Raw genomic sequence first — 24,707 nt, forward strand, 5'->3', positions numbered from 1 at the left:
GCTTTCGGCACTATTTATGTAACACTTAGGAATCTGCAGGTCGCAAATTCTACTATAAATTTTTCTTCCTAAAATTATTAATAGAAATTGAAGTCCCTCTCTAATAGTGTCTTTTGAAATGTGTTTTAAAATATTCTAGTCCGAATTCTAAAATGAATAAAAAATATTATCAATATGTACCCTGTTATGTATTTCCCAGAAGACTGATAAGCCAACAGAAATACTTCTTATTAGCAATCAGCGGTTTTGTTTTAATGATGCTCCACAAACTCCCCTTGGAAATCCATGCAGTCCTCGAAAATGGTGGTGAATGTGATGGGGATGGATGACATGTTTCCTTGGTGGCGGGAGGTTATGGCCTCGCCCAAGAATTCCGTATGGTTCAACACATCCCACATATTGATCCGATCAGTTGGTGTAGGGCTCCTTCCCACTGCCTTGTGCTTCTTTGTCAAATGGAGCCCAAACTTCAAACCTGCAGCACTGTTTCAGGAATGCCCAAGTTCTTTTCTTCTGCTTTCCATGTGGTGCTATACAGGATGGTGGTCCGACATTCAAGTGGATCGTTCACTACCTACTTGTAAAAAGGTATTTTTGTAGCTTTAGACACATTCCTCAACCCTTTATTTATCTTACTTTATTTCTTTTATATTATTTTTATTTTTTAAGTATAAAAAATAGTAATAAAAAAGCACTAGAAACAATACAAAATTTCACTAAACAAAATAGTAGGAATTCAACAATGGTTGCTGTATTGCATGATGTTATCTTCAAATTAGTTGTTTAGGTCACCATATCTAAACCAATTTTGCACATTTATATCTGGTAACTTGTTTCCTTCTTGAAGGAAAAGTAAATTAATATTTGTCTGAATAACATGCCTATGAAATGCAAAAAGACCCTCATGGAATAAGCTTATGATTCTTTACCCAAAATGAAGTATTAAAGTCTCTAAAAAGTCTCAACAAAGGAAACTGTTTGGCTTTGCTGTCCCCCAAATTATTTGATATTGGAACCTTTTTCCTGCTGATATGTTGCCATCCCTCCTCACTAGTGGGAAGCCATGTTGAGACGGCTACTATGGGTAATCTTCAAAAGACTTTGCTAGCTATAATGGACACTATAAGTCATTCTTGCCAGTCTTCTTTTTCTTACAAAAGGCTTGAACATCGAGGCCTCAGATCAGTTAAATTAAATGACCATGTAGTCAATAGTTTAAGAAAATGTTTCTTGGGCTTGGGAAATTTATCTGCCCACCAGTCACATAGTTCATGGCATTTAACACACTCACATGCTGAGTACAGTAAGCTAAGCTTTTAAAGAATGACTAATACTCACTGTGATAGGACAGACGCTTGGGGTTTCAGCCAAATCTTGTAAATTTAGCAAAGAATATCAGAGCAACTCCTTCTGTTACCCTAAATGTCAGGGACTCTTACATTTTCATGAAGAACACGCAGGTCTTGGTTTTTAAAGGTCTTACACAAGCACATCCATTGAAAATCATAAGGTTTGTCTGCACTGAGAAGAATACTGCAATCAGGGACTAGTGAAAAGTTGACCTGAAGTTCCAGCAGGCTTTTCATTCCTAAGTGTGGGTGAAATCAATACCTAGCACTCTAAGAGAACTCCAAGTAGCGTATCTCAGACCAGTGAGACCACTTTCCCACAGACAACAAATTTTAAACAATATATCATGTAATTTCTTGCTCTACTAAGTTAAATGCAGCAAACTATTTGTTATCTGAGACACTGAAAAGCATGTTGATCTAAAGGTCAGACTTAATGTTTTTGTCCCAGACACTAAATTATATCATAATCTAGTTACAGTCATCCTTGGTACTGAGGATTGTTCTCAGGACTTCATTCAGATACATGGATCTGCTGATAATCAAGGCCTTGGTACAAAATGGTGTTGTATTTGTATTTGGTGTACATCCTCCTGTAAACTGTAAATCATCTGTGTCTCACTTACATTACCCAATACAATGAAAATTCTATATAAATAGTCATTAAGCTCAATTGTTTAGGAAACAATGACAAGGAAAATCTCTGCACCTGTTCAGTACAGATACAATAATTTTTACAACATATTTTCAGTCAATGATTGCTTGAAACTATGGATTTAGAACTCAGAGGTATAAAGGGTCATACTCTGTACTTCATGGCTTTGCCTACTCAGTTCTTGGTTCTGGTCCAGCTTGAAGTCTGGCAATGTTCTGCAGAAGATAGACTTCATTCTAAAGCTTCCATATACCCAGCGTTTATGTACCTGTCCTTACTGGCACCCTAAGCAAACCTGTTTCCACTTATCTGTTGAGTTTTCTCCCATCATTTTTCTCTTGAAATCTAACCTAGCTGTGTTCAGGGTGCATCTCAGTTACTGTTCTCTTTTACTGGGACAAATACCTAACGCTCAAAATGAAGGAAGGAAAGGTGTGTTTAGCTCACAGTCACTGGAGGTTTCAGTCTATACTCAGCTGGCTCCTAGGTGGAGTGGCACAGGGCAGAGAACAACTTTTCATAGCGGCAACAAAGAGCAAGAGCAAAATGGAGGAGTAGCAACAATGGCTGCAGAGAGGAGGTCTGTCTCTCTGTCTCACTTATGGTACATTCAGGCTATCAGCCCCAGGCAGGGTGTAGCACTCACAACCAAAATCCCAGCAGTACTAAAACCCATAATCCTAGTAGATCATGAGTTAATCTCAAACTCCAGAAGTCCCCGCCCCATGACTACATGAGGCTTTAGGGGACAACTAGACACAGAGCATAACAGGGTGGTTCAGCTGTTTCCAGTTAGCCTTCAAGTTAACATTCCCATTAATGTTCAACTTTATCTTATTAATCAGCTTTCTGTCACTATGACAAAAATCCCTAAGGCAAATAACTGGGAAGGGAAGGTTTGTTGTGGCTCATGGTTTTAGAGGTTTCAGTATACGGTTTCTTGTCCTCTTCACTTTTGGTCTGGGAGAACAGCATATTACAGTAGGGGGCATGTGAAAGAACAAAGCCTAGCTTACTGCAGGGCAGTCAGAAAGCAAAATGAGAGGAGGGGATGTGGGTCCCTTCGAAGGCACACTCTCAGTGATCTACTTACTCCAATTAGGGCTAAAATTTCTGCCAACTCCTAAGAGCACCATCAGCTGGAAACCAAGACACATGAATCTGGGGGGAAACATTCAAATTCCCAATGCCTTGCCTCCCCTAGTTCTGGTTTGCCACCTGAATCCAGCTACAGCTGTAACACCCTACTGCATAAATGGGCCCATTTCAGTGTACCTGGGCACAGAACAGCAACAAAATGTTGTGTATACAAAAGTGGTCTCAGCGTGGTGCAGTTAGGCTGAGCCATTTTGCAGCTAAATGGCCACTTCTGAGCACAACTTGTACACAGCCCACTTGGGTCTAGTTTCATAGCTTGCCTTCTGTGCAAACTCAGCACCATGGATTACTCTTTTCCATCTTGGACACAACTTTCTTGACTGCCTGAGCCCAGAAACTCTTTTCTCCTGAATGTAGATTTCTCCTGCTATCTACAACAAGTGTCAGACATTAACCGCTGTCTGACATCGCATTATTTGATTGTCCTGTTGCCCTTATCTGTGTACAAGTATCATCTTCCTGACTGGATGACATCAGCAACAGTGTATAAAGTGTTTTATACTTCCCACAACATGCAGTAAAAAGTGTCAAGGAGAGGCTTTCACTCATTCCGACAGCTATACAGTGTGATGTGGGAAGTCAGAAACATGTCTTTGAGTGAGTTGGAAATTGAGGTGGAATATAACTATTGATAATTGGTTGATGGTGTGGAAGAAGAGGTTTAAAGGCAGAATGAAGACAATGAATAAAGGAAGTTCACTTTAGCTGTTCCAAGTGTGGCTTAAACTATACTCTACCATTTACTTTGTTCCAGGGGATTTGAGTATTACCTCCCTTGCTGTATAATTAGCTACACAACTACATACATAACAAATTACACAAAAAAGTCTTCCAAGAATTCCTTATGTCCCACAAAACAATTTCAACAAAGGCCCTAGGCATGAAGATGTGGAATCCCTCTTTTTGAGTCTCATTGCCATTTTGATAATTCATAAGGATATTCAATTTATGTGGTAGAACGCGGGTCAAAATAAAAATCCCATTCTTACTCTTCCAACTTGGTGTGAGGCACAATAGCTTTTGGGAAACTGAGCCTCCTGTTAGAGTGTGGAGGCCTATGTACAATGGTTTAAAAGTCAAAGACAAGGGCTGGCGAGATAGCTTAGGCAAGCGCAGTAGACCAGGTTTTGATCCCTGGGGCACTGCATGCTGTGCAGGCCTCATCCCTAAGCGTGCTGAGCCAGTGATTGAGTCCAGGTGTGGTGGTGCACACCTATAATCCCAGCACTGGGTAGGCTGAAAACAGTGAGACCATAGATATAGATAGATAGATAGATAGATAGATAGATAGATAGATAGATAGATAAATAGAGTACATGGTACAGCTGAGTGCCACTCTGTGGAAAGGTGGGCTTGTAAAAACTTCAGGGTGTGTCCTCATTCACCTTGTTTAGAAGATCTGCTACCATACAGCTCCCAGCTCTGGCCCCAAGCTGAAAGAACCATGAAAGATGTAGATTTTGAATCAACTCAGGACATGGAGGGGGCCATGACAGTGTAACTAAAGACATGAAGGGGACTTTGAGACCTAGAGATGGCATCAGAACATGGCAAGAATGACCCAATAAGTGCACTCAAAGTGAGAGGCAGCATTTTGAGAAAGATTCATGACAATGTGTAGATTTTTTGACTTAAACATTCACCATGGTGCTCAATCCCACTTCACACATGGCTCTGCACTATGCCCGAGGTATGGCTTGGGAAAGTATGCATCATCTATCTGTGCCCTGGCTCCTGATCTGCAAAATGGGGCATGAATGTTTTCCCTACAAAGGGTGGATTTCAGTCCACTACTGCTGTACTAACTGTGTGCACCCAAAATCAGTTACAGCCCTGCATCTAATAAGGTCCTTGCTGTTTCTCCATGTCCTTTTTCCAGGAGATCTTTTACAGTTGAATTAAGAGCACCTCTCCAGTGGCCTTTATCCCAAATGCAGAGGTCAGCTCCTTTTTAAATTCATATCCAGGATCTCTAGGCTCCACTGGTTCACTGGGTATTCAATCCCCAGCCCCCTCTCCTATGACTGATTCAGAGCATGAGACAGAGCCACAGGCTCCAGCTTCCCTGACAGGGGTCTGAGACAAGGATATGAAGATTCTGTACTCTATAAAATTCTATCCAGAGGTCATCTAAGTGAACTAACTGTCCACCTGGCCCTTACATTCCCTTCTACAGAAATGGCACATGCTCTGACCTTCCAAGGCAAGTCATTATGTTTCCAGATTGCTTTGATGGCTAAGCTGGAAGCTAGGCATTTTTACCAGTGTGATTCCAGTGCTATTCATTGCTTCCATTCAGAAGTCTAGGGACCTGGGAGAGAGCTCAGTGGAATAAGGGCTTGCTTAGCAAGCACAAGGTGCTGAGTTAGATCCCTGGTACCATTAAAACAAAACAAAACAAAACAAAACAGAAGTCTAATCATCCTTCTGTGGACACTTATACACTTATATAAGGAAGCAGTTTTGTCCAGGAATGGTGGCACATGCCCTATAATACCAGTACTCTGGGAGGCTGAGGCAGGGAGTCACACAATATAGTCTGGCCTGGACAACTTGAGGATGTAATGAGAGCATGTTTAAAAAGAAAAAATGAGCAAAGGGCTAGACATGTAGCTCCATGTGAAGCTCCCACATTCAATCTCCAGTACTGTAATACTTACATGCATATATACACATATATGTACATATACATATATACACACACATACATATATACATACTCTATTTCTCCCAAAAAATAAGACCTATTGGAAAACAAGTTCTAGTGTAATTTTCCATATCTTCTAAAATGCTAAAACTTTTTCCTGCATATATCTTACTTTCCAGGAAACAGTACATACACAAAATTTTAGAAGTTTTATTCTGACAGATTATCTTTATTTGTTATTTCTCATAGTATCTAATCAATATTTTATTATCCAGTTTTTCTCTTTAAACATCCTTAGTTGATAGCTAATAAAATGCCTCACACCAATAATCTTTAGCTAATAGTCTGTCCACTTCTCTAAAAACAAAAAGTATACCTTGACTTACATGTTTTATGTGATCTTGGGCCTATTAGTCTGATTTTCAATCTGTGTAGAGGACAAATAAATTCATAAGGTTTTCAAAGATAAATTAGTGCATCCAAGGCTGGAAAATTAAAATGGAGATGGAGGAAAAAGAGGAGAAAGAATTTAAGTACATTACATATGTGTACCAATACTTTAAAATGGGAACAGCAGTAAATCTGAAAAGGATTACTGTGAGTGATTCTGTGAAATGCTTAATGAAAGACAAAATACAGACTAAGGACAAAGTTCCAAAGTCTAGCTCATTTCCTAACCTACAAGCTTGCTTACGTTGGCCATGAAAGTGATCAATGGTGTTTGACACTATTTGTTCAGAGTGAACCAGTGCTGCCCCCTGGAGGCCACTACCTCCTCTTTGAAATAATCCCTTCTCCCAACCCAGCCAAAACTCACTTCCATCCCCACTCTGGAAGGCACAGTGACACCTCAGCTTTTGAGCCTCCTTACTGTTCAAAGTGCTACCGATGAATAGCAGTGACCTGGCAGTGTCTTCCACATTTTTTTATTTTTATCTTTGGATAAGAGATTCATTTTTTGCTGCTTGGATCAAAGAACAAATACATCTGCATCTGCTGTGACCTCTCCTCTCTGTCACTTCTGCTTGGAAACTTTTAGCTTAGGTTCCAGGGTTCTGCTTCGAAGGACACTGTGCTATCTTGCACAGCCAGGTTCTCCAGGGCTCTTCTTTTAGCAGTGGATGCAAAGCATCACAATTGTTCCTGGTAGATGAGGTCCAGAGACAGGCCAGGAGGTACCTGCACCAGGAGGGACAGATAGATGCATGAGGAAGGAAACAGAGGACAATTAGAATGGGTTTCCATCCTTCCCAGGGTGCTTTGCCCCCAGGAAAGAGAGCTGTATTTACTCCCTCCACTCTGGCGGGGCATAATCAGCAGATCTCTCCTCTGAGAGAGAAGACAAGTGTCCCCTGGTCCGGATTAAGACACATTAACAGGGGAAGCACATGGTCATTTACACTATGCCTGTGCCCACACTGAGCCAAGGTTAACAAATTAATGAAAAGGAAACAAGCTGCACAAATGTTAAGCCTTATTAAACATGAAATCATTGCTCCCAGCTATCTTTATTGTACAAGGATCTAAATTAAAGATATTCATCCCCACCCATGCGTACCCACTGCAAATCATTCTTATAATAGCTAATCAACATTCCTGAGGACAAACAGCAGGAGTTGGTCACCATCCGATTGGGAGGACAGATTTGTTCCAGGAAAGTTTTATTGAGATGATATGGAAAGAAGCAGCGTTGTTTATTTAAGGACAACACTGAATTTCCCTTTGTTCTTTCAACAGGTTAGTAATTACAGGACTAGCAATTAGCCTTGACAGAGAGTACACAAAGCGATAAATGGATAGAGTGCACGGAGGGGCCTCTGTGATGCCAACCTTATTATTTTTGGTCGGAGCTAATTATCCTTATTAGACTGCATGACTCTTTTTGCTTGAATTATGAGTGGAAAAGTGCTGAACAGAATTTTTTTCCCTGAAGTATACTGAACTGTGGAGAGGAACAAAAGTCACAAACAATGCAAAGCCCCGTTGGACAACGAAAGCCATTGTCTAGAAAGGGCTTCTGAAGAAATTTCTCCTTTCCTGCACTGGAGAAGTGGAAAATGCTGCTCAGAAAATGATCAGGAATTTTGGTTTGGGTTTAGGTTTTTCTTTTCTCTTTTTTTTTTTTTCTTCACTTGGATGATGCCAGTGAGAGAGCTGGTCTGGGCTCAGCCTCAAGGCAGAGGCAAACAAGCAGGAAGGAAGATGGGGAAGTCTCGCCTGCTTGCACGGGGCCAGCAAAGAGAGGAGGCAGGAGGGGGAGCGGTGCTTAGATGCCCAGGCACAACAGAGTCAGCAGTTACGGATTTGCACAACTAAATCCCCACAGGACAAAGTGTTCAGTGCAAGGATATCTGGGCTCTATCCTGGCTCGACTTCCACCTGCGAACTGATCTAGGGAGAGACTCTGGTTTGAAATCCTTACTACTCAGTGCTTTCTCTCTCTCTCACTCCTTTTTCCCTTTTCTGCTGCCTGCCTCCCCTTATAGTGATGCATATGAGCAGAATTCCACAGATGGCGCATGCTTTTATGAGCTCTGTCCTGAAATGTGGTTTGAAATTTCCCCAGTGTCCTCTGTGCGCTTCTGTCTGTGCAACAGATGCACTTAAATGTTAGCAATGTATTTGCGGCCTGTGTTCCAACCAGAACTAAGAAGAGAGACACAGGGCTGGGGGACAAGGAGGAGCAGAGCTACCCCCACCCGGGGACATCCATGACCACATCAGCCAAGGCAGCAGTGGGCAGGCCAAGTGGCTGTGGGCACAGCAATTCCTCTGAAGCCAGCTTTCCCTTCCCCCCAGCACCGGCTGGTCTAGGGAGAAGAGGTTAAACCTAATTGATGTCTTGCGCCCAGCTCATACGGCCTGCTTTACCTTGCTGAATTTCTACCTTCCCTCATCTTCTTACCTCTGAGGACAGGATGACAACAGACCATGGGCTCCCCTTTGTGTGGGTTGGCCCAAACCAGTTTGATCTAAGAGGACTACCAGGGCAATTAGCAGACAAGACGATCGCTAACTTCATTGTAATCCTATCTGCAGCCTAAATGACCACCTCCCAGTGTGATAGTTGACAGTTTCTGTGATAGTTGACAGTTGCCATGGCAATGCCCAGAAAAACTGTAAAAGGAAAGCAAAGAGGTAACACCCAAATTTTCAGATAACCTCAGCCTGTTCCCAGAAAATATATAAATATTGCTCCTCTTTATTTGCTGATCCCTCATTATCTTTTCTTTTATACTATAGCTGTACCCTCCTGATCCCCAACAGTTCAGGAAGTCAATTTGCAAATTTATCTCCAAGTTCTCCTATGCTTGGCCAAGAATAAATTTCTCTTTCTCTGCCCTGCTTGGTCTTATTATTGGTTCCACAATTTTGAGAGGGGGGGAAAAGGAGCTGGTGTGGAGCCAGGAAAGGGTGAGATGTTGAGCCCTCAGAAAGTTCACTGCTTTCTTTAACCTAGTGTGCCTGGTGTTCCCCACAGCAACGTCTTATTTTTGGTTATTACCATTTAGCAGGCTTCTAGATTTCAGAGAGACAGAATGTAGATAGACATTCACGGGAGTTCAGGAAGGGGCAGATTCTTTTTAAAGACACTCAGGCTTTGTAAGGTGACACCAAGAATACAGCATTGGTTCCAGAGTGAGGAGTGAGTCAACCCTTTTATTTAGTATGTCAAGAGTTATGTGCTCACTGAGTTAGATTAAAATATTCTCGAACAGAAAGTTATGGGCTCTGTGTATGGGCTTAGAAATATGCCAAAAAAGCAGTGAATCCCTGATTGTACAGTGGTATGGATCTAACCTGCCATCATGCCTGTAAGATTCTGAGGTTAAAGGTGATTTTCCAAATAAGGGCATGGACTTCTAAAATATAATTAAGGAAGGTACTGCTGAGAAGCAATTTCGGTTGTTTAGACGGAATAAAATCTTGTTAATGCATGCGGTATTGTTGCATAGGCCAGATGTATCTCTAGCCAACTTATCCGAGCCTTACCCCAGAGTCAAAGGAACAGGAAAATTTATTATCTTACCCCGTGCTTCACAGTCTCCCATCCTTGATGGGAGTGCATCTTTTGCTCTCCTTAATAATTATAGTTCACCTTTTCCACCAGACTATTCCATTAAGACAAAAATTTCCAACGTCATTGTCTAAGTCTTTTATTATCACTCTTTAGTTGAATGTGAGGTTCTTTAAACCATCAGAATATGGCAAATATCCATTCTGCTTGGAGTGAGACTGTCACCAGTTCCCACTCACACAAGCCAGTGAAGGTGCCCACCTGACACAGAAAAAAGAAGCAGTCTTTCCAGTGCAAATTACTTCCCATCTAATTTGATAGAATATTATTGATGTGATCCTTCATTGTGGCCTTTTGGAGGTGGTAGATGAGGTACAACAGAAAGGTGGCCTAGAAACTACTTATCAGGGTTGGTGAGATAGCTCAGCGGACTAAGCAACTGCTTAGGCAAGTACAAGGACCCGAGTTTGATCCCTGGCACCACATGCCATGCTGGCCCTGCCCCCAGTTTTGTGGTGACACACACCTGTAATACCAGCACTGGGGAGGCTGAAAACAGGAGGATCACTATGAGTCTGAGTTACGTAGTGAGAACATGTCTCAAATGCATAAAAATGAAAATAAATAAATAAGTAAAGTGTACTGGATTCTTTAAAAAATAAAAAAAAAATTACTTACCAGTGCTACAATTTTGACCTTTCGTTGGTGTCTGCATGACCTAAGCAAGGTATTCACATCTTTAAACCTCAGCCCTCTTATCTGTAAAGTGGGACAGTCACTGGGCTTACTTCAAGAAGATTTAATTAGATAATTTACAAACACTTTAAGATGGGCTGGGCATGGTAGTGCATGTCTGTGATCTCAGCACTCAGGAGGCTGAGGCAGGAGGATCATTGTGCGTTCAAGACCAGCTTGGGCTACAAAGTGAATTCAAAGCCAGCCTTAACTGCATAGTGAGACCCTATCTGAAAAAGACAAAAACAACAATAAGAAAAAAAAAAAAAAACTTTAAGATGATTCCTAGAACCTAAAAATTTCCAATTAATGGTATTTCTATTTATCATTACTGTTGTATTGGGAGCATTGTAATGATGATTCTGTGCCCACACAATCATTTGAATGTCATAGTCCCATGTCTAAAAGATAATCACGTACCTAGTCATGGCATCATTCTTTGCAAAATTATAGATGGTAAGTATAAACAGGAAACAACCTCCAAAGGAAGAATGACTTTTTTAAGCCTAGATGTACAACAGACAAAACACATGACAGCCCCTCCCCCGTGTAAAGGAGAGGTGAATTTGGCTCACAGCATCGGTGGGCTCAGTCCATGCAAGCTGGCTCTAGGACAAGAACATTGAAGAAGAGCAAAGCTGCTCATTTTGTGGTGGGAAAGCAGAGCACAGGGGAAAGTGTCGGCGAGAGACCATGCCCCCATCACCCACCTCCCTATGGACCCCATCTCCTAACTGTATATCCAGCTATGAATAGCACTGATGAATATAGCACCCCATGATTCAATGACCTCTCCAAGAGTCTTAGGAGACTGGATGAACCCCAGTCCAGTTGCCAATTAAGATTGACTGGCATAGCAAGCATGAGCCTTCTTCTGCCTAGAGGGTTGGTTTCTCCCATTGAAACCCACAGCCAAGACTTATTCACCCTTGAGCATCTAACTTCTGCACTCTTGCTCTGGAAGTCTTCTTACTGTCCTGTGCCTGAGTTGGGTGTCCGACCAATCCGCTACTACAACATGGCATCACAGCTTATTTCTTACTTTCTGTCAGGGTGCCTTAGAATTGCCTCTTTTCCTCCTCCTCACTGGCCTGAGGACTCCTTAAGGACCAGGATGCATGTGTTGGATTCACCACAGTTGGAAACTGCTTGTGCACCTGCATGAATCATTTGCATAACTGGACCCAGGCTCTATACACAGTGATCTGCCCTCCACCCTTCTTCAGGTGAGCTGCAAGTTCAAATGGACTCATCACTTAAAATTATACTGAGCCTCATTCCAGTGCCAACATTGTTATTCAGGCTAGCTTATCCTATTACCATACATCATTACGAAACTTCAGGGGGTGGTCAAGGCTTGGGGTACGTGCCCACAACTTGCTTCATATCGGTCTTTACCAGTCACAGCAAAATGTCTTTGTGGGTGCAGTTAACGAGAAGCAGGCTGAGAAAGGAGACTTCTCCTAGTGCTGCATCTGCGCAGCAAGCACTGTGCTTGTTTATTCATTCCAGACAGTCTAGGAGGAGCATGAAGTCCCTCCCACCAAGCCCCCATGGTATCCCCAGCCCACTCTGCTGCTGCCAGAGCCTGACTAGTTTCCCCAGCTGACTATGGGAAAACAATGTCTTGGAAACTCCAGAACACGAGGACAACATGATGAGACCATCTGTATGTATTTTGCAAAGCAAGCCTGGCACAGAGCAGCTCACTGATAACCTTCAACACCTGCAAGTCAGGTTTTCTGATTAAGGGTTATTTGTTGGCTGTTATGAGGCATAATCATGTTGAAATCTCTCTGTAAACTATATCTGTGATGCCCCAATAACTCTGCTCAAGGTTTAAAGCCTGCTCAGAGAAGTAACTCCTGATGCTACTAGATTTCTAAACAGTTGAAATGTAGTGCATTATGTCCATGGAAATGTATAAATTTTATCAAGTATATTCCTCAACTATAAAAATGATAGGGCTCAATTTGTTTATGCTCTCTGTGTATTGTTTGTCTGGCTAAAACTCAGGTTGTCATAAACTGAGAGGATAAAACATGAGTCAAGGGCTAAAAAAACTTTAAAAGACTTAGATACAACTGCTTTTAGCTTTCTGAGTGAATGCTGCCCAGTTAAAATAACAGATGAATTCATGTTTGGCCTATGTCACACCAATGATAAGGACCGTAGAGAGCTTTCCTTTTCAGACTTCTTAAAGGCTTCGGTTCATCTGTGACCCAAACTGCAAATGTTAAGAGCTGCTAGAGGCTTTTTACATAATTATTTTTACTAGCATGGTCAAAGGAAGTATGAAATTGGAGAATACAAGAAGCAGGTGCTCCTGTCCAGGAAGTGGGACGAGTCTGCTCATTTCTCCACGAGGGTGGGCTAATGAACGTACTATGCCAACATAACTACGCTGAAGGTTAAAATGAATGTATAGGGGAAGAGTGTGTTTGCCTACAGTACTGTAGGATTCTGCCCTAGGAACAAAGAAGTCCAGTGTTTGTGCTTTTCATTGTTAGATTTTTATTGTTTTTAAACAGGATCTCACAGTGTAGTGTAGGCTGGCCTCAAACTCATGATCTTGTTGCCTCATCCTCCCAGCTGCTGGGATTGTAGGCTTGTGCCACATGCTCAGATTGTTAACTAAAAATTTTATCTGCAGTCTCAATGGCAGTGCTCACATCTTTAACAGTGAAGATGCTGGTCACCGACAGACATAGATTAGCAGGGCAAGCGTGTACGTCCCAGAGCGCCTCCCGCAGGAGTGCTCCTGCTGCCAAGAAAGTCAGGGAGGCAGAATTGGGGCCATCGGGGGTGGCCCTGCACAAGCTTCTCAGATGCCCCTGTTATCTTACTCCTCCTCCAAGTGCCCATCGATGCCCCACCTGGGGCCACGACCAAGGACGGGAAGGGCAGACACTGGGATTCTGGCTGTTCCCCATAGTAGCAGAGGAAGCAAGTTACCTTCTGAGCACTGTAGACAACGGGGAACATCTGCTGGAGGAGTCCCCGACTTGCCTTGGTGACCGGAGTCAGATGACTCTAGCCCTCCGCACACAGATGCTGGTGTTCAGCCCCCACCTGAACAGCCCGTGCTGCCTGCCCAGGGGCCTCCTTCCCCACACTGAGGAGGGTGTGGATCAGATGGGTTCCATTACTTCTCCTCCTGGCATTTTTGTATTTGTTCTACTCTCCTCTTCCTTGTGAACAAACTTACAGCCTAGGGTCAAGCGAAGAGGGCACAGAACTCACTTGAGCTCAGCAGCGCTGGAGGCACCTGAGCAGTGACTGGACGTGAGGTGGGGCTTGGGGCTTCCCCTGACAGCAGGTCACGAGGGGCACCCTGTGCTGACGCAACTAAGCCTGCAATGCACGCCCTGGTCTGTGACTTAGCCAGGACATAAAAATGACCTTGTCCATGGGATTACCCATGAGCACCAGGACAACTTCCCTAGCCTGAATCACCTCCATCCTCCAAGTCACTCAGCTCCTGGTGATGAACCAAGGGGTGAATCATGCCTTTCTAACCAAAGCAGAGAGGTGGGGGAAGCCATTAAGTGGTATCCATTTTATAATAATGTCAGCCATTTTCTTAAGTTTCTATTCCCCTGCTGAGTTAAGTTTCTGCTCCTTCCCGCCTTGCCCATTCCCCGTGAATCAAGTGCTATCCCCCAGGGGTGGGACCTTCCTCTGTTGCCTAGATACCTGCTGACCCCAAGAGCCAAGATTTCCTCATTCCTACACTCCTTATATATACCCAGCACCTCCCCTGAATAAACAAGACTTGATCAGAATCCTGTCTTGTCTTCATTCTTTGTGTCTCCTGTCCCTTCTCATCCCCACTCCCCCTCTAGGGTCCTCGTTGACTAACCCACGGATGGGGACAGAGAGGTGCTTAGCTGGGGGACTTAATTACTTGCATATTGTGAAGAAAAAAAATAACTTGCTAGTTTTGCTTTATTTTAAATAAGTAATCACTTTTACACAAAGTTCCATTTTTCTATGCAGGTTTTGGCCTTAAATAAAATTCCATGGGAAATTTTCTTTCAGATTAAATTTATTTTTAATATACAAGGGCTGGGGAGATAGCCCAGTAGAATAAGCACTTGCCTGGCAAGCGCAAGGGCCTGAGTTCAATCCCTAGTTCCCCCAAAAAACAAAAACAAAAACAAACAAACAAAAAATCTAAAATATGAAAAGTTCATTTTAATGGTATCATGTGATTTTTTTGATCATGTATATATTGTTTAAAGTTCAAATCAGCTAAATGGAGATTTTACTTTGTTTTGTCACTTCTTCCCATTTTTTTTTTTTTTTAAATTGCCACAGCCAGCAATCTCAGTTGTTTACGACTTTTGGCCTGTGCTTATGGTGGGGTGGATGGGAGAGGCAGTTTGATTTTTAGTGTCTTTATAGCTCACAGAAGTCACAAAGAGTAAACTATAGGTTTTATTATAAACTACAATACTCTGACATTTTAGAAGTTCATTTCTATACTATGAAACTACCTTTAGAAAGCCTGTTATTTCTCGAATCCAAGTAGATTGTTGACTGTTACCAGATAACACCGGTTTAAAAAATTGATTTAGTAAATGGGATGCTGCTTACCTTATAGTAAGGCTAATGTAGTACTGATGCATATTTTAAGCACTGAGTAAAATAATCTCATGGTCCATAATCATCACAGAAAATCAGCTGAGTCCCTGAGGGAAAGGTTATTAGGATTTCCTCCCCCTCCGTGGGGCCTCCTTGGACATCAGCCTGGAAGGCATCTTTGATGGTGCATAGCACTAATTAAGCACTTTATTCTAGAAAGATCTTCATTGGTAGAATTACTTCTGGGGGAGTAGGCTGTCTCTTAAAAGGTGCTGAATGGTGGTTAGTGGCTCATAGAGAAATTTGGCTGCCTTTTTAAGATAAATTTCACCAAAAAAAAATTAAGAAGAAAAGGAAAGAAAAATAATGGGAACATTTACAAAAATTTCTGAGAAATAAGTGGCTACTCCAGAAAATGCATTGTGTCAGTTTATTACAGTACTGAGAACTGGAGGTTGAGCTAAGAGACTCTGTTCTGGCCCTCGTTCCCCCAGAACTCACAGTGACACACAGGTCCAATCCAGGGTTTCTTAGGCATGGTTTATTCTCCCTGAAAAATGAGAAGTGCCTTTCCCCCACTGGATCCCTGGAGGACAAAGTGAGAGAACCAAAACTGAAGCACTTGGAAGAGCTGAACCCACTGAGTGAATGCGGATCTTATCGTAGAAATACTTCAGACCCCAAAATGTTGGCATGTGAGAAGTTATTTAAAAATAAATATTTGATTGTTTATATATATGTTTGTGTAGTTCTAGCTGTGTGTGCTCTCATTTTACAATATAGACTCCTTACTTGCCATTTCTTAGTGTACGGGCATATCTCCAGCTCTTCATATCCTCTTGAAGAAAAATATTTAATGTTTCTAGGGTTAACTTTTTGCCAATTCCTTAACTTTTTTTCCCCCCGGAACCGGGGATTGAACTCAAGCCCTTGTGCTTGCCAGGGAAGTGCTTATTCCACCGAGCCATATCCCCAGCCCCAAATTCCTTAACTTTTTAAGTAGGATAGGACTAAAAATTAAACACAATCTTTCACTAGAAATTCAACATCATGGGGCACTATTCAATCCTACATTGCTTTTTAGTCCTGATTATTCTTTCTTCCCACTTGAAATTACATAAGAACCATATGATTATGTTTAAATATTTTAAAACTAGAGAAAAATGAAATTATTTATGATCTTGTTTTTTAAAAAGGCATAGTGGACCACATCTATAACCCAGCCCTGGGGAAGCTGAGGCAGAGGGACTGTGAGTTTGAGCCCAGTTGGGTAACTTGGGGAGATCGTGGTGATGTTGATCAACAGTACAGCCCGCCTGGGTTCATTCTCCATTGCTGAAAAAAATTACCCATGTCAGGAGTAAAAGACCTTCTTTCTTATGGACTACTGAACTCTTTTAGAATATTTTGCTGAGTTTACACACCTATAATATTTAAATGATGGAACTTAACAATAAAAGGGGATACAGATGAATGTCCATTTTGTATCTGTGTATTCAAAGTGGTTAGGATAGATATTTAGTTACAGTCTCTTAATGAATAGAGGAATTTGTTCTAATGGTGTTTGTAAATAGGATATCAAGTCCACATCTTGTACAGCAATTAACCACTAGGAAGAATGTATGCAATGTGTTAAGTATTGAAACTGTCCTACCAATTTGGTTTGAAACTGTCTCATTGCTATTTGTTTCTCAATAAAATTATGGGGAAAAAAAGACCTTCTTTCATGCCACTAGTGCCAGGCCCTACTAACCTTCCCCATTCCTCCCGGGACTATCTTTATGTATCACTTCTGATGTATCCAGGCTCTGACACCCGTATGTAAACAATAATTAAATCTAGCTGATAGGCTTCCAACTTTCAATCATTTAAAAACCTTAAATTTACACATATTTTGTTCATCTGAGCTATATTTTAGCTTATTAATTTGATCGACATTTCTGATGTGTTTCAGCAGATGGTAAGTGGCCTCCGCGTGTGGTCTAGACTCTGTTCCACAGAGGCTCTGGGCAGAGCCGCGTTCAGGGTGTGGTACGGAGCAGGGAGCCCCAAGGATCCCTCAGCCAGCGTCTTGTGCTCTACATCCAAGTCCTTCCTGGAAATACCGAGGTAGAGGAAAGGAAAGGACGGAGTGGAAGACTCAAAGAAATTATAAGACAAAAAGGGATGCCACAGTACCTTGTGTCCCTGCCCTAATAATTATCACCCTATGTGATATAAGTGTTTTGCTTACCTGTTCCTGCACTAGACTGTAAGCGCTTTTTTATTTTAAAGAGGGAAAAAACAATAAAAATGATACAGAATTTCAAAACAAGATAGAAAATTGGCAATAGTTATTATATTGCATATAATTCAAAGTAGTTGCTCAGATTACCAGATACAGGCATGCAAAATTGATCAAACAATATAAGCACTAAGTGTTCCTTTCAGTATACTAATAGAAATTAGTAGTACAATTATCTTGGCTGTCTTGTGTGTGTATATACATATAAACCATGTATATTGCAATATTTAAGCTTGTGCGTTTGGTTTACCTCATTTAACATTTTTCCCTTCTTTTATTTCTCCTTTCCTCCATCCCAGATGTTCTTCCCTTTTGAGCAGTTCTTTGTCTTTTACAATATCTGTTACACCTTTTGAATTATATTTACTTTCCAGTTTTTTAATTAGAGAGACAATGCAACATTTACACATGCAAGTCTGATATATTTCACTTATGAGCATGGCGTCTAGTTGCATTCATTTACCTACAGAAGCTTCAAGTTTGTCTTTCTTTAGAGTTGAGTAATATTCCATTAAGTGACCACAATTCCAAGAACAAAAACAGAAAGAAACCACCAAGTAGGACAAGAAATTAAACAGACGGAAAAAGTAAGGAATCAACAGTAGGAAAATAACATGACAAAGATAAGCCAATACATACCAGTTATAACCACTAACGCAAATGACCTCAATTCGCCAATCAAAAGAAACAGACTGGCCGAGTGGCTCAAGAAACACAATCCAACAACGTTCTGTACACAAGAAACACATTTAACTCAAAAGGAAATTTATAGACTGAAAATCCAAGGATTGAAAACAATACTTCATGAGACAGGAACCCAGAAAAAAGCAGATAATGTGAACTTCAAGTCAAGGATGATCAAAAGAGATAAAGAAGGTCACTATATACTTGTTAAGGGAAAACTTTGAGAAGAAGAGACAACAATCACAAATACATATACGGTAAATATGGGAACACCCAACTATATAAGACAATAATGGACATCAAAATCAAATAAGCAGTAATACAATTGTAATGGAGGATCTTAACACCCCATTGTCACAAAGAGATAGATCAACTAGACAAAAAAATCTGTAAATAAGTAACAGGACTGAACCAAACTTGTAAACAAATAGGCTTAGTAGACATTACAGAGTGTCCCACCCAACAACATCAGAATATACATTCTTCTGAGCTGCACACAGGACGTTCCCTAAAATAGACCACTTACTAGCACATAGAGCACGCTTAAGTATAATCCTCATGCACACAACACATTGTAACTCTTTTCTCATTCCTTCTCCCTCCTCACTCTCCTTCCATCTCTTGGTCTTCTTCCCATTTGAGAAAGGTCTCCCTACTCCTATTATCTATCTTTCATTTTTCTCTTTATTTGTAACTTGAGTTGTTCATCTAAGATAAACCATGCAGTATTTAAGCTTGTGTGTCTGGTTTACTTCAATTTACATAGTCTCAAGAAGTTACATCCACTCTCCTACAAATTCCTCAGCTTGGTCTTCCTTTATGGCAGAGTAGTATCTATTGTGTGGAAATACCACATCTTCTTTATCCACCCTTGTGTTGATGAAGTCTTAGATTGCTCCCACATTTAGCTCTCAGGAGTTTTGCTGCTATAAATCTGGATATCCATGTATAGACTGTAAGGTTTGAACGCACTGTCTGGGTCACGTCCATGACTCAGAATAGACACTTAATACAGGTATCAAAGGGGCCAAGTAAGAGAATGAACTAACAACAAACAAAAAGAAAAGCCCGGATCCTAAAAGTAAAGAAATACTGTACTTGTGGACTTCATAAACTGACAATTTTGAAAGCAGACCTTGACAACCTTATAAACAAATTGCCTTTCCTACCTAGCCTCACGTGCTTGCCTTCTTGTATGTTTAAGACAATGTCTGTGCCCCTGTCTGGAAGTCAAGCGAAATTTTCACCCTAAATATGATAGCTACGATGGATCACTCTAGTGGAAGCTGTAACTCAGAAGAATCTGTGTGTTACGTATAGGTACCAACTCCCCACAAAAAGATCCGGGCTTTTCTTTTTGTTTGTTGTTAGTTCATTCTCTTACTTGGCCCCTTTGATACCTGTATTAAGGAATGTAATCATTATGTACACAAACACATATTAATAAAGGTAAGATTTTTAAAAAATTTTATACTGAAAGAAGGCAGTATGGTATGCACATAGCTAAGATAAAAAATAATGTTCACACTAGTTGCACCGTAGTACTCACCCAGATGGGATGTTTCCCAAACCCACAGAGAGGGGCTTGAAATACACATAGTGCTGAACCCTACATATACAGTGCATCTCAGTACTTGTCAATAATTGGCAAGAAAAAATAATAATACTTAATAATAATAATTAAAATAATAATTAGCATCAAAAACTACAAGTATCACAAAACTTCAAGCAAACCATTTTGGGTAGGAGTGGTATCAAGTCACCAGGCAACAGGCAACGGACAAGTTTTAGCTTGAGTGCCAGTACTAAACAAACACATACTAAGACAACATTTTCACATTGAAATATATGAACACCAAATCCTATGAGTTTCAAAGCAGTTGAGTACCAAGGCCTGATCACATTGTGGGTTTGGTTTTTTTTTTTCCTATATGTACAAACCCATGATAAAGTTGTTTTTATAAACTAGACACAGGAAGAAATAAGTAATGATAAAATAGAATGATTATAATGATATATGATTTGTGTCTTCCCTTGCTAAGTCAAGAACTTTTACCTTTTACCTTAAAAGAAGAAATTTAAATGCATGTCCAAATTGCCGGCATCACTTTTGGGACTTTGGAGTGTTTTGGGACCATCATGAACTGCAGTAAGTGTTTATGACCACAGCCACTGTGATCCTGTGGCAGTTTAGCTTTTTTTATATATGTATTTTGTGGTTACAGGGTCTCGCTACACAGCTCGGACTCATAGTTATCTTTCTACTTTTAGCCTCCCCAGTGCTGGGATTACAGGTGTGTGCCTCTATGCCCGGACTCTGGCCCCGGGGGGCAGGGCTGGCATGGCTTGTGGTGCTGGGTATTGAACCACAGTCCCTGCACTTGCTTTAGCTTGCCTAAGCAGGCACTTTTGTCTGCTGAGCTACCTCGCTGGCCTGACAGTTTATCTTGATTATTCAGAAGGGTACAAAGTTACTGGCAGGCAGGTACTGCATACAGGGAAGAAACTCTGTAAAGAAGTTGATGATGAAGGATTTTACACACCATGCAGAATGGTATGCAAATTAAAATTATGAATTCTTGCCAGGCACGATAGTGCATGCCTGTAATCCCAGCTACCCAGAAGGCTGAGGCAGCAACAATTCAAGGCCAGTCTAGGCAATTTAGCAAGACCCTGTCTTGATGTAGTTTAGTGGCCGAGCTCTTAGCTATCATGTGGAAGCCTTAGGCTTAATCCTCAGAACCAAAACCAAAGTGAAATGAAATTGTTATGAATTCTTTATTTCCCATTTAATATTTTAGGACCATGAATGACCAGAAATTACCGAAACTATAGACAGTGAAACCAAAAGTAAGCGGAGATACTGTATGTTATCAAACTTATTATTTGCTCTTCAATTGGATTATATATCAGGACCAAATTGCGATTTAGCCTGCAGAGTAATAATACAGCAAGGAACTGAAAAACATCAAATGCTGCGTAAGTGCCTGTGCACTTCGAAGAGAGGTGGATTGAGCTGCGTTGGCTGCATTTAGAGTAAGTTTACTGGTGATGACAAAATGTCTCCCAATAGCTGGGAAGATTCTCTGCTACCAAACCCATAATGGCAAAGATTTTATCTCTAAGATCAATCCTTACACAATATAAAACAGCCTAAGACAAAAACACAAGCATTACTGAGATTCATGGATCAATTTCTCATCTTGCGTGTTTTGTAATCTTAGTATCAATCCCACTATAGCATTTGGATACCCACAGCTACACCTGGTGATTTTATTCCAAAGAGTTTATCCTAAGGAAATATATAGCAAGATACACAAATATGTATATACAATGATATACATAGACATATACGTCTGCTTATGTATATACACATAAAGATGCTCATCACATCATTGCTCATATCAGGGAAACACTGCAAATGATTCTAATGTCTTACTCCAGGACGCTGGATAAAGTATGAGGAAATCATAGAACAATATATTATAAAGCTATTAAAAATTATAGCATAGAAGGCCAGCAAGCTATATAGGAAAATAATCACAGTGTATTTCACAGCATATTATTAAATGAAAAGAACCGCCATTCCTTGGCATATGAGGCAACTTTCAAGATCCCCACCAGTACCAATATCCATGGATGTTCAAATTCCTCATGTAAATGGCATGTATTTGCATAAAATCTATATGCATCTACCTGTATGCTCAAAATCATGAGGTTAATGATAATGTCTACTGCAATGTAAATGCCATATAAATACTTGTTGTACTGCATTGTTCGTAGAATATTGAGAAAGACAAAACTAATCCATACATTCAGCAAAAACGCAATGTATTCTGCAATATTTTCAATCTGGGATTGGCTGACACTGTAGGTGCTGAACCCACAGATAAGAGAAAACCAACCATGCAATGGGATTTGGCTGCGGTTTTAGCACATCTGTCAGCACATAGAAAAATGGCTAGAAAGGCACGCAACAATATTTCCACAGTGGCTATCACAGGGTGACAATGGGGGTGAATTTTACTTTCATCTTTGTGTTTCTTTTTGTCTCTCCTACAGTGGACATGTATTTTTTAAAACATGTTATTCTGCAAGCAATGACCTTATCTCACTCCTCTGGTCTGGAACATGGGAGTCTTCCAGGTTTGCGCTCAGCTCCTCTCCCCAGCATCGCCTCCCAGTATCCTCCTACCACCTCTGTGCTGTCTGGGCACCTGCTTAGTCCACCTCCTGGCCCGTGTATGCCTCCTTGATGGCTGCCTGTGTCTTGTTCACTTCAGTCCCTCCAACACGAAACTGACCACAATCCTAGGCTTTGTTAAAGATGCAGAACAAATAACCCAGACAAATCCTGAAGTACTCAGACAAAATGCTTTCCTTCCTCTCAACTGGTTCAGTGCATGAAATAGCCAGCTTGGTTAGAACGTCATAGCATATTCACTGTGACGGGCTCAGAGTGTATCTACCTGTCTACCCGGAATATCCTCTAGTAAGTACTTTCCTTAAGCCTAGTGCAGTGCCCAGGTTTAAATAAATAGTTGATTACACATGGTAGTGTTGGTCATTTCCAGAAAGCACTGACTATAGTCTTTCATTCAGAATGTAATCCCTTTCATTACATTGAAAAGCGAGAGTACTTTTTATAGGACAGTTGCCCACTTGATGAGTGAGAGGAGTACGCTCACTAGGGGGCTCCCATTTCCTCCAGTTGGGAGCAGGAGAAGGAACACTGACCTCTCCTTTTGAGTCCTTGATGGGCCTTTGTTGTAAAGATCCTACTGACACACACTTCAGAGCTTTATGTGCTCTACCTGGAGTGGTAGTGACCAAGGGCGTTTCCTGGAACGTCTGCTGCAACCTTAGACACTGGTGCACATAACTCTCTGGCAGGTAATTAGGGACAAACAACTCAGTCTAGACTTTGGGATTTTTCTGGTTCCAGCATGCCCAGCCAATCAGCATGCACTAATCATTACACGCTCATTGTTAATGTGACTCAGCCCCATGACTCATCGGCATCACACACAGGGAAGTCTGTTGTGACTGGAGATGGGCAAAAGCGGCTAAGAGAGTCAAGAAACGAGCTTTGCCTGGAGGTGCAGGATGTTCTCAGGATGAGGGATGAGGATGCAGCGGTGAGGCAGAGCGCAACTGCAAACTCATGAGGAACTGCGTGCTGCACGCCAGCACTGACGGCCTGACTCGTTTAGCACTTACAGTATGCAGTTTTCAACTGCAATTATTTTTTATTTATAGATGCCTTAGCTTCCCAACTTGGTACCACACTCTTAAGGGTTAGGGGCCACCTTGCTTTCACCTGGGTCCCCAGCACTAACCTCTCAGCCACAAAGAGCCAGCCACTCAGGAATGGTGATGGGTGGCATGTCTCCATGGTGCTTGTTTGGATCCTTCTGGAAAAATCTGCTCTGCTGACCAAATGCAGATGAAATGTGCAGAGGTGCTGTCAAGCTTGATTGCCCAGCAAAACTTCTTTGGCCTGCTAATCACTGCAAAACAGGCTCTCTCACTCATATGAGATTTCCCCTCCTTCCTGTTCTCAGCTAGAAATACCATGAGAACAGACTGTCTCACAGTGTTTTCAGATTTCCACTTCTAGTCCCTGCCAAAAGCAGGAAGTGCAGAAGTGGGCGATAATTCTTTTTTTTTTTTTTTTTTTCTTTTTAGAACACTTTATTAAAGAGTTTGGGTTGCTACTTGTTTTTCCCCCCTGAACCTCATTAGAATTAATTTGAGCAATACTTGAATTTACATAATGATTTCTTATAAGGTGCACACACAAAAAATTTCTTTATCACTGCCATTTCCCTGTAAGGGAAGGTAGAAAAAGGTAGGAGGGTAGAAAACATTAGAGACAGGAGCACTTTGGGGATTTTTGTTAACGTCACTATTTCTTTAACTGATTAAAAAGGTGAGCTAGAGCTACCTAGAGCTACCGTGCGAGATAGTCCTTGCTCTCTGCTAAGCGCTGCCCTCCCTGCCACAGTGCAGCTCGGCCGTGTCTGTTATCCCACACTGCTGGGATCCGCAGCGCCAACCATTTCCCCTCCTCAATCTACTCAGCTCTCTCTGCTCTCCTGGCCCTCACCTATATGCTAGCCTTTGCGTTTTGAGAAAATACAAAGCAGATAAACATCGTAGGAAGAACCAGTGGCTGCTATGTCTGACTGTACCATTATAAGTGGAGGTGGGAAGGAAGAAAATAAAGGAAGGGAGAAATGAATGAAAGAAAAAGGAAGCAATGAAGCAAAACATGAATGAAGAAAAGAAAAGAAATGGAAGGAGTGAAAACTGTGTCAGAGACCATGAAAGTCATTTCCCTATGCACCTGACAAGCCCACTAACCCACTGCTGGCCTGATATCCCACCAGAAGACGCTCTAAGAACACTATTTTGCTTCCATTCCCTGTTATTCTACCTCACCTGGCTCTAATACTCACATGTTAGTCTATGTGTGTAGTTATAACAAAACCTCTGAAATTGGAAAATTTATGAAGCATAGAAGTTTATTTGGCTCACAGTTCTGGAAGCTGGGAAGCTCAAGAGCCTGGCACCCCCATCTCTAGAGG

At 41.4% G+C, this 24,707-nt stretch overlaps 1 long non-coding RNA gene across 1 annotated transcript in view; it reads right to left on the bottom strand.

Moving 5' to 3' along the window:
- Positions 1-231: 231 nt before the first annotated feature.
- LOC111815892 overlaps positions 232-24,707 on the bottom strand; it is a 34,313-nt gene continuing 9,837 nt past the window's right edge. The window contains exons 2-3 of the long non-coding RNA XR_002820518.1: positions 1,339-1,521; positions 232-574 (exon numbers count right to left, since the gene is read on the bottom strand). This is a non-coding gene — a long non-coding RNA (uncharacterized LOC111815892). The remainder of the gene's footprint in view (positions 575-1,338; positions 1,522-24,707) is intronic.

Source organism: Octodon degus, unplaced genomic scaffold (genome assembly GCF_000260255.1).
Source record: "Octodon degus isolate 3935 unplaced genomic scaffold, OctDeg1.0 scaffold00023, whole genome shotgun sequence".
Classification (NCBI taxonomy): domain Eukaryota; kingdom Metazoa; phylum Chordata; class Mammalia; order Rodentia; family Octodontidae; genus Octodon; species Octodon degus.